The sequence below is a fragment of the Mastomys coucha genome, unplaced genomic scaffold, assembly GCF_008632895.1.
Source record: "Mastomys coucha isolate ucsf_1 unplaced genomic scaffold, UCSF_Mcou_1 pScaffold7, whole genome shotgun sequence".
Lineage (NCBI taxonomy): Eukaryota > Metazoa > Chordata > Mammalia > Rodentia > Muridae > Mastomys > Mastomys coucha.
This window is the reverse complement of record NW_022196913.1, coordinates 89992176-90003509: the sequence shown is the minus strand read 5'-3', so window position 1 is coordinate 90003509 and position 11334 is coordinate 89992176. Positions and strand designations below refer to the sequence as shown.

The following is an 11334-nucleotide window of genomic DNA, read 5'->3' as shown; positions in this document are numbered from 1 at the left end:
TCTCTCTCTCTCTCTCCCTTCCTCTGTCCCTACCTCCCTTCCTGCATTTCTTTTTCTTTCTTTGATGACTTGGAGGTTCTGGGTCAATACATTGTGTGATCTTTGTATCATATGCTTTCTAAAGGGAATAGAGTATGATTTCAGGGTGTTGTTCCTCAGTGCTTAAGGTCACAGTCTACCATGTCCTCATAGCTCCTCTGAGCTTGGTGCAAAAAGGAGGACTCCCTTTTCTTAGTGGTGCTAGTGGTGCTTCCTCTTCTGTGCCTGATCTGGGGACCTGATCCCCGATTTTCTACCTGAGTAATGCCACATAGTCTTTGACAAACCTACAAGTTCAACTTTCTCTTCCCTAATAAGGACCTGTCAATCACCTGGGATTCCTGGAATGCCTCTCCTGGCAAATGAGGTATTCACAGTACATAAAACCCCAGTCAGTGATTTGACATTCACCCTGAAAACTCCTTCCCATTCCCCAAGGTTCATATATAGCCCAAGGTCCAAACAAGGTGTATGCACACCAGCAGTTTCACTGAAGATTGAAGATTGTCTAAGAGAGCTGTTTCATTGAGTATCATCTAAAAGAGTTGTATCACAAAAATTCTCAGAGAAGATTTTCCTTAGAGAAGCCCCCTCCCCCAAACATACTAACTTCCAGCTGGACTGGGATCCTTCAGACTTCACCTATTTCAGACTTTGCTTTATCTTTCCAGCCTGATGTACAGTGGCATTTAGATATCCTGAGGGAGGAAATGGAAGATGAAGAATCACAGCTGATCCCCAACAGGTATACCATAGCTGGCGCCCAAAATGGGGCCGCAGCTAGAGGAAGCATACGCAAACCACACCAGGGCATGTGAGCTCTTCAAATATGGTGGATAACTGTGTCGCACCCCCCCCCCCCCGGAGTGTATTGACTAAAAGGAAAGCAGAGACAGGAGAGGAGAAATCCAGTAAGAGTGTTAGCTTTTTACTGCTTTGAAAGTTCTATGAGGGAAGATGGTCAAGTAAACAGTGATAGGCCAAATTCACTAAAATGAAGTTAGACTTAGGATAATATGAAAGTTCAAGAGAGTGAACTATTATTCATTGAGGAGGGAAAGTACTTTAGGCACATTGGAAGATGAGAGGGTGACCTTTTATGGTAGTCCCAGTACTGTGTCTCTGGCTCTGTTTCATTCTCATTGCACAGGAGAGATATTTGCCTCAGGGTTGAGTGCAGGCATTGTGATAGGATCTCTGTGACTTCACACAGTCCCAGGGAAGAACCAAAGTGCCAGCTATCTGCAGGCAAAGAATGAGGAAGCCCAAAAGAGGACAGACATAAAAGGTGATCTCCAAAGCTTCTCATCTTGTTTCAGGCAGCAACCATAGCCTCACCTCACCACCACAACCTTTGTCTGCAGCTCAGATGGAGCAAGAATGCAATGCATGCTGGGCCACTATCAGGAACACTGGAGTTAGAATCGAACCTCTTTTACTGATAGCTGCATTAGCTCGGATCTATCACTTCAATTGTCAAGTTTCAACAAGCACAGTTTGCATGCAAATATTTTTGATTCATAGAGGAACATGTCTCATACAATCAACTTATGGAGGAGAGGTCTGTTTTGGTTCAGTGTTTAAGGACATTAGTATATCAGAGAAGTTAGGGTGACTCTGTATACAATAGCAGGAGAATGCAGATGGCTCCCCTCTTCCCATAGTACCATCTAGGGAGTAGAGAGCTGGGGCTGGAACCATGACGCATTATATAGTGTCAGGGCTTGCCACTCCTCCCTAGCATCTATTTTCTCCATCTTCTAAATGTTTCACAGTCTACCAAAGAGTGCCACCAGCTCAGGACTGAGTATTCAAACCCACAAGCTTTTGGGAGGACATTTGACATTGAAGCTATAGCAAACATCACTTAAGCCACAATAAAATTATAGGTTTTAACTCTGTTGATATAAAAGATACTGGAAGATAAAAAATTACTTTTATAACTTTGCAACTGAAAATATCAATAAATAATTTTCAGAGCTTGATTAAAGTTGGAAACCAATAGTCAGTCGTCTCAAAAAAATTGGTCAATGCTAGAAAATTACTATCTTTGACTTTTTTTTTAAAAAAAACAAACTGTGTATTAAAGAGCATGCTAATTGGCATGGGCTGCAACTCAGAATAAAGCATACTTTGAACGAGAGAAATTGCTCAAATGCAATGTAGTCACAAGCTCTTCTCCACGTAAACAACCCCTGGCTTCCGAGCAGCATTTTGGCTGAATCACAAAAAGCATCTTAATTTATTTTCCTTTACAGAGACATCATTAATGAGCATGCTGGAACTAGGGCTTTATTCCACCTGGTCCACTGATAACCCCATGTAGCTAATTTTGCATTTGATGGATCACATCTTTGGGTTCAGAAACATGGGTATATGATGAAATTGAAGTATCCCTTTTGGAGCCTAAGTCGATACTTTCAGAAAACCTGAATGCGGATGCACAAATCTTCCCCCCTGAGGGATGGGGTGTCAGGAAGATGTTACACATTTGAAAGCAGACAACTGTTTTACTGTTTGAATTAGCTTGCTTGGAGCTAAACCAGGGACTTCCTTTTCCGGTCTTGTTTATATGAATTCCCTGTCTCAGTTCATATTCTTTTCATAAACCACCTGCCAGCTGCATCCTTCACATTCAATCTACCCTACCACAGGTGTTCAAGGCCCAGTGTGAATGCTACCTAACACATGTTGTCTCCTTTCCGCACATCTTTGATTGCCCTAGAGAACCATAGTCCCTGGCATTTCTCCGTCAGTGTTCCCTTTGGAAAAAATAATTTCTACTGTTACTGCTACACCTTTGCTCATGCTGAGTTCTCTGCTTGGGATGTCTCATTTACCATTTTCACCTTAAATTCTACCCATTATTAGGACCAGAGACAGCTACAGCACCATCTCTCCTCTGAATCTGTCTCATAAATACTTTATGGTTCTATTCCTTTACATATCACAGGCCAACCAGGCATTATTGCTCTCCCTACTTGTAGTTACTTTACAGACTTTTTGGAACCAGGGTATGAAGCTTTTCTAGGCCAAGGAAAATCAGCCAAGGGAGCACTTTATTTTAAGGCTCACAAATATTATTTTGCCCCACCCCCATTAGTCATATATATCGAGAGAATGTGAAGGAGGGTGAAGGATAAAGAGATGATGTGGGACTTCCATACTGAGACTTGCACAAATATGAAATGTATAGTTGATTAAATTTTACCTACATATACATACATGGATCCACCCATTCATGGACCCATACATCCATGTTTTCAACACTCAAATCAAGGTACACAAACCACTAAGAGTTCTCTCTTGAACTCTTTTTGGTAAGCTCCCACCTGGATAGCCAACATCAAAACTTCAAGGTTGCTTTTACCCATTAAAAATGGACTTATTTATTTTTATTTAATTTTATGGATATAGATAAAATAAATAAAATGGATAAAATAACATTGCTTGCATGAGTATCTGTGTACCATGTGCATGCCTAGTGCCTTCAGGAACTAGAAGAGAGTGTTGGATTCCCTAGAATTGGAATTATAGGTGTCTGTGAGCCACCATCTGGGTGCTAGGAGTCAAACTTGGTTCATCTGGAAGAGCAGCAAGTGCTCTTAATTCCTGAACCATCTCTCCAGTTCTGGATTCACATGTTTTAAACTTCATATAGCAGAACTATATGTTACACATTTTTATATTTTTAATTTCTTCACTCAGCAATTTATCAGATTCTTTTCCCCTGTTGATCAATGTATCAGTTGTTTTGTTGCTGAATAATGACTATAATGCAGTACATTTGTATCTTTAACTGCTTAATGGACATTTGGATTATTTCTACAGCCCTTACAGTGAACTGACTATAGAAGCCCTTGTGCTGTGCGTCTTTTGACGAACATGAAGGGAATAGCTCGAGGGACCCGAGATTGGGTCAGGTCTCTTGAACACATATAGTTTTAGTGTTTGGAAAATGTTATAAAACCCTTTCTGAGGTGGTTTTTCTGATTCAGACTCTCATTCTCAGACAAGATTTCTGGCTTCTTTGCATCCATGCTGACTCTTGCTGTGGTCAGGGTTTTACATCCTACACACTGTGCTGAACATGTCATGGTATTTCATTGTGATTACTGTGGTCTGAATCAACTTCCTCTGTGATGACGGATGAAGCTGAGCATCTTTCATGTGTTTGGGGTTATTTTGATGTTCTTTGTGAATGTTTTGTGCCTTTTTGAGTATTAGATTCTGAGCTGCAGTAGCCAGGCATATCTATCCATCTGCCTAGTCCAAGATCTATTACCATCTTTCAGAAGACATCTTCATTCAGACAACTTATTTAATACAACACATTTCCATTTGTAGAAAACATATTCAGTTTATTATACAGTAAACATCATTAAATACTGATGGGTCAAAGCCTCTGATCCCTTCGTACTGTCAATCTAGTGAAAATACTTAGCTAATAGACATTCCTCTAAGAGCCACAGATTTAGAGTTCTTTTCCCTAAGGAATCCAGCTCTATAGATCTTACCTGTATATTTAAAGTTATAGAGACCAAGTTAACTTTAAAAAAATGGATGTCTTTATTCTTACTTTCTCATAAGCCTTTAGCTTGCCATTGGTTAAGTGGGCCTTCAAAAGACAGAAGATCCATCACATCACTTCTATCAAAAGAAACTCCATTTTTGTCACTCAACAATGCTACTATATTTTTCAGAGTGGCCTCTCCTTTGAGGCATTCTGTTTATCATTTCTTTTTGTGCTCTTATCATACCATCCCTTGATTTTTGTATTTTGCCAAACAAGAGCTCTGGGAGAAGAACTTATTTTAACAGAACATGATTATGCTAAACAGGGTGTCATTTTCCTGTTAGAAAGTTAAATTCTATGATTATATATGTACATATATATAAATATACACATATGTACATATATACACACAATCATACACACATACACACATATACATATATATGTATGTATGTATATATATCTATATATGTATATTTAAAAATCTCTTTGGCTACTGCTGATTAAAGGTTTTTCTCTTCAGCTAAAGAGCCTTTCAACATCATGTGAGCCATTGCCTTGTAAGTGGTGGGTGCTCAATAAATGATGACTTTCTCTGGATTAAGGTTTGAACAGTATGGGACATTATCTGTAGTGCATTTTTCTGGATATATGGAGAATGTATCAGGGCCAGCTGTGCACCATTGTGATTAAAAAGTAGCAAAGCTCTTGTGCTCCAAGTATGCAGTTTTTTCAGCAGGCTGGCTGGCGTTAATGTGACATTAAGCCATGTCTCTAGATAACTTTTCTTAGATCCTTTCTATATTATCTAGAAAGGAAGCATCTACAAGGGCAATAGCATCCATGTATATCAGTAAGGATTTGTTATTGGGTCTGTGAGAGAAGGGCACTAAGGAACAAAACCAGGTGACACAGAAGGCAAGGTTCATACCCAGAAGAGATGCTGCTGTAATAGATGTTTGTACAAATTAGCCAGAGACACCACAAGGAGTCAGGGGATCCTGTACAAGTCATAGTGAGCTGTATGACTCTATAATGTCAGATAATTGATTTTTCCTCAACATAGCAAATAGAGTCTCTTTAAAAAGTCCTTACATTTATTTGTTTGTTTTGTATGACAGGACACAACACCCCCCTTCCCAGCCTCTGTGCACACATTTGTGCTCATTCTGTAGGGCATGACTAGAGATGAAAAGACAACTGTGGAAGCTGGTTACTGCCTTCCATCATGTGGGGCTCAGGGATTGAACTCTGATCATCAGGCTTGGCACAGGGCAGGTGCATTTACTCATAGACTCACCTCACCTACTTTGGGCAGACTTTTGCTTGCTTAAGTTGAGACCCAAATAGAATGAGACATATAAACATGCCTCAAATAATTTAACAGACTAATAAGATGTGTTCCAGTGTTATTATAAGTGTTGATGGAGTGTGGTGGGGAAATTGGTTTTGGTGACAAATTGTTCACTTTATAGCTGCCTGGGGCCATTGCTTGTAAAAGCGAAGGCTGGCAGATGATCTTTATTTATATGGTTTTATATTATTCTGCAAACAATGACAAAAAGGTTCAAGATCATGCATATCATGGGACAAATGAACCCTTCAGTGAAAGGTTATTTTTGTAAAAATCTAATTTAATGAGGCTGGGAGAATAACTTAGTCAGTAGAGTACTTGCCCTGAAAGTTTGAGAGTTAGCTTGGTCCTCAGAACTCATGGGCTGGACCTGGTGACATATGCTTGTAATCCCAGCAATGGGAGTTGGAGACAGTCAGATTGTTGCAGCTCAACAGTCAGCCAATCTAGCCTACTAGGTGAGTTCTAGGCCAGTGATATATAAACTGACAGCACTGAGGAGAAAGAGGCCAGGAATTTAGAAGAAAGCAAAGGGGGAGATAAATGAGAAGCTGTGGCAGAAGGAAAGAGATAGAGAAATATAATGATAATATAATTATCATCTCAAAAATAAACTACTTATTTATTGAAAATATTTTCTGGTCCTTAGCACTGGGACTCTTCACCTTCTTCTATTTCTATTAGTCTTAGGTTAGGTCTTTTCATAGTATCAAGATTTTCTGGATGTTTTATGTCAGGAATTTTTTAGATTTTTTTCTTTCACTAATGTACCAATTTCTCCCATGGTATCTTCTGTGCCTGAGATTCTCTCTTCCATGTCTTGTATTCTGTTGGTGATGCTTGCTTCCGTTGGTCCTGTTGCTTTGCTAGGTTTTCCGTCTCCAGGATTCCCTCAGTGTTTTCTTGATTGCTTCTATTTCCATTCTCAGGTCTTGAACAGCTTTATTAATTTCCTTCCCCTGTTTAATTATATTTTCCAGAATTTCTTTAAGGGGTTTATTTGTTTCCTCTTTAAAGACTTCTACTTCCTAACCCAATCACAAAAGAACACACATGATATGCACTCACTGATAAGTGGATATTAGCCCAGAAGCTCAGAATACCCAAGATATAATCCACAAACCACAAGAAACTCAAAAAGGAAGACCAAAGTGTGGATACTTCGATCCTTCTTAGAAAGGGGAACAAAATACCCATGGAAGGAGTTACAGAGACAAACTATGGAGCAGAGACTGAAGGACAGACAATCCAGAGACTGCTCCACCTGGGAATCCTTCCCATATTCAATCATCAAACCCAGACACTATTGTGGATACGAGCAAGTGCTGGCTGACAGGAGCCTGATATAGCTGTCTCCTAAGTGGCTCCGACAGTGCTCAACTAATACAGTAGAGGCTCACAGCCATCCATTGGACTGAGCATAGGGTCCCCAATGAAGAAGCGAGAGAAAGGACCCAAGGAGCTGAAGGGGATTGAAGCCCCATACGAGGAACAACAATATGAACTAACCAGTACCTTCAGAGCTCCCAGGGACTAAACCACCAACCAAAGAGTACACATGGTGGGACTCATGGCTCCAGCAGCACATGTAGCAAAGAATGGCCTTGTTGGTCATCAATGGGAGGAGAGGTCCTTGGTCCTATGAAGGCTATATGCCCCAGTGTAGGGGAATGCCAGAGCCAGAAAGTGGAGAGGGTAGGTTGGTGAGTAGGGGGAGGGGTAAGGGAACAGGGTTTTTTGTTTTCTGTTTTTTTTTTTTGAGAGGAAACTGGGAAAGGAGATATCATTTGAAATGTAAATAAAGAAAATATCTAATAAAAAAACCAAAATAAAATCCAAAAAAAAAAAAAATAAAAAAAGACCTCTGCTTCCTATATTTGTTTGAGGAATTTATTTACTTCCTTTTAAAGGCATCTGTCACCTTTATAAGGTTGGATTTAAGGTCATTTTCTTGTTCTTTGGCTGTGTTAGGATGTCTAGGGCTTGCTGTCATCAGTTATCGTTGCTCTGAAGGTACCATGTTTCCCTGGCTCTTGTTTGTTTTCACACTGGCCTTTTACCATCTGGTTGTTCCTGGATGCTCCTGGTGCAGCAGGTACAGGGAAGGCAAGCCGATTCTGGATGTTCCCATGCAGCAGGCCTCCTGTGGGCAGCCTTGGACTGGTTGTTCTTGTGTAGCAGTCATAGATAGATGTTCCTCGTTTGGTGGGACTTGATATTCGTTGCTCAGCAGGCCCGATAGAGGCCATCAGAGCAGTGACCAGACAATGGATCTCCAGGGAGAGCCGTAGTTGGCTCAGGAAAACCAATTATTTAAAAAAGAAAATGACACTTGAGGAATGGCATTCAAGGTTCTCTTCTGGCCTCCATTTACACACACAAACATAAGTACATCCATATGTACCCATGTGCAGATGAACAAGCACACACATACATACAGATATTCATACAAAACCAATTTAATGAATAAAGTGACATCTCTAAGATGCAAAGCCAAGCCAAACCAAACCAACCAAAAAGATCTGAAACCATTCTAGGTCATTTTTTTCCTCTTCCAAAATTGGTTAAACTCATCTAGTTTGGTATAGGTAGACCTGGAACAAAGCACATTGTTCCTTGGGGTTGACTGAGCTAGTTCAGAGTTCAACTTTTGAATGTTCAGGGTAAATATAATATTCAGGTTCTGTTAAAGTTTGTGATTATTGATCTGAGGCTTCAATCCTCATACATCCTCTAGTGCTTCAAACCAATGGATTCCAAGTGGACATTTGTAAACAAGTGTTTCCAATTGTACATACATGTTTTAATATAAAAACTTACGGAAGAGAATAAACATTGCACACAACTTGGTCCTTGCATGCTTATCATGTCCAGTCCTGCTTCATGGATCACTACACCTATAGTCACTGCATTATGAATGACAGTAGGGGCTCCTCAGAGCAGATGCTAACAGTGCTGGCCAGTGGTCTACTTCTAGGATATTAATACATTGTATCAATTAGCTATGTTTTGCAAATTTTATAAGGGTACACTCACATATACTTTTTAACAGAACTCGTGCATATACATTTGGCAATTTTACATGTCACCTTGGCAATGCTATAAGGACAGTTGTTTGGCCAAACACCATTAGAAGTATATACTATGAAGGTATTTTATTTTGTTGTCTATATTTTGAGAAAAAGTCTCCGAACCTAGTTCAGGTTGGCCTTGAACTTGGCAGTCCTCCTGCCTCTGCCTTCCAAATGCTGGCTCTATAGGTATATCATACCATGTCTAGCCTGTGATTTAGATGTGATTAATACTTCCATAATGAAACTCTGAGTAAAGCACATCTTATCTTGTGGATAGGTGGACAGGTTTCATCAAATCAGTTAAGTGTCTCAAAGGCAAGGACTGATAGAATGATTGGCACATTCTTCCTTCTGGGATTCACTCCACTGACTTCAGCAAATAAGTTTTGCTGAATTTGTGTGTGCCTGCTTGCTCTGAGTTTTAGACTTGCAGACTTTTAGACACACAGGATATACAAAACAGAAGCCCCCCCCCCTCTGGTTTTACTTCTCTGGACAATACAATAGGAGTTTAATCTTTTTTTTTTTTTTTATTGAGGTGGTGACTGCCCACATTTTGTACTGCATAGAATTTCAATTACAGTCTTACACATTTTTTAAGTTATCAAACAAAGGTGGGTTGCCTGCTTATAATTTTACTTCTAAATTTTAAAATGTACTTCTAAGTACTCATTCCAAAGTGATACAAACTGCTCTTCTATTCTAGAGCACTACCTTAAAGACATACATTTCACCGTGTATTGAGCCGTCTGTTGGCTCTGCTCTAGCAGAACACTGGCCAAGAGATTTCTAATGAGCAGAAATGTCCTACTCACAGTTCTGGAAGCTGGAACTCAAGCTCAGGTAGCCGCAGGGTTGACATCTGAAGGTCCCACCTCTGACTTCACATGATGGAAGGTAGAGGGAAGGTAAGGGTCCAGTTCTGAAGGGTGTTTTGTAGGGTATAGTGAAGCAAGAGCCGTCACCATAACAACCTTCCTCTAGAGCCCCCGCCTTTTGCTGGCACTAGAGTGGAGATTCAATTTCAACATGATTTTACTCAATGAGCTAGTGCTATGGTTTACGACTTATGCCATGGCACCAGCTCACTATTAAAATATGAGAAGTTGAAAATAAATAACACTATTTCAAAGTTAACTCCTGCTAGGGCCTTGAAATCACTATGTAACCAAGGCTAGACTCGAACTCCTGATCTTTGTGACCTCACCTCTCAAGTGCTGGTATCATAACCATGTGCAACAACATCTGGCTGGAGAAGGAATTTTAAAAGTTTAGGTTTATAAACCAGCTGGCACTTTCTATATTTCTATCTCCAAAAATGAATCACTATGTCTTCGTTACTTTTCTTTTGCTGTGAGGAGACACCATGGTCAAGGCAATTTGTACCATAAAACATTTCATTGGGGGTTTGCTTACAGTTTCAGAGGGTTAGTCTATGACCTTTATGGAGGGGAGCTTGGCGACAGGTAGGCATGGCGTGGCACTAGAGCAGCAGCTGAGGGCGATGCTGATCTGAAAGCTGCAGGCAGAGATGGAGCAGGAGCCGAGATGTTGTACTGACATACTTCCTCTGTGAAGTTCACCTCCTAATCAATTCTTCCCAAACAGTCTATCAACTGGGAACCAAAGATTCAAATATGGGACTCTATGGAAGCTGCTCTCATGTAACCCGTCATACTGTGTCTCTCATTCCCAAACATTCTTAACACCTTAAAAAATCATGGAGATAGAATTTCCTAACCTGCTTGGAAGTCCAGTAAAAAGATTTTTTATTAGATATTTTCTTTATTTACATGTCATATGATTTCTCCTTTCCCAATTTCCCCTCCAAAAAACAAAAACAAAAACAAAACAAAAAACAAAAAAACAAGAACAAACCCCTGTTGCCTCCACCCTCCCTCTGCTTGCCACTCCACCCTCTCCCACTTATTGGCCCTGGCATTCCCCTATACTGGGGCACAGAACCTCCAGTGAAAAGATTTAAGGTACATTATCTCTCAATTAGTTTGCAACAGAAATGAGTGGCAAAGGGAAGATGAATGGTATCAGTGAAATTTTAACCAGAACCTTTGCATAATTAATGCATAACAAATAGGGCATTATAAGTTCAATGCTACTGTTTCCTTGACTGGATCTTACACACCTATGAGGATAACCTTGAATTCTGAATGTAAATAAACTGAACTGCCAAATGTTGAATCATGGTATCACTGAAATTTTTCTCAAAATAATGCCAGATACTCACCATTTTGTGTACACGGACTGAGGGAATTTTTACAAAAGAGTGAATATTTTGTTTTGGTATTAACATACAATATGATGATAGCGCTCATTTTAATTTTTCTCTTTGG

General features: G+C 40.0%; 1 long non-coding RNA gene across 1 annotated transcript in view; it reads left to right on the top strand.

Moving 5' to 3' along the window:
- Positions 1 to 6938, top strand: part of LOC116082380 — a 13130-nt gene extending 6192 nt beyond the window's left edge. The window contains exon 3 of the long non-coding RNA XR_004115267.1: positions 6890 to 6938. This is a non-coding gene — a long non-coding RNA (uncharacterized LOC116082380). The remainder of the gene's footprint in view (positions 1 to 6889) is intronic.
- Positions 6939 to 11334: the final 4396 nt, after the last annotated feature.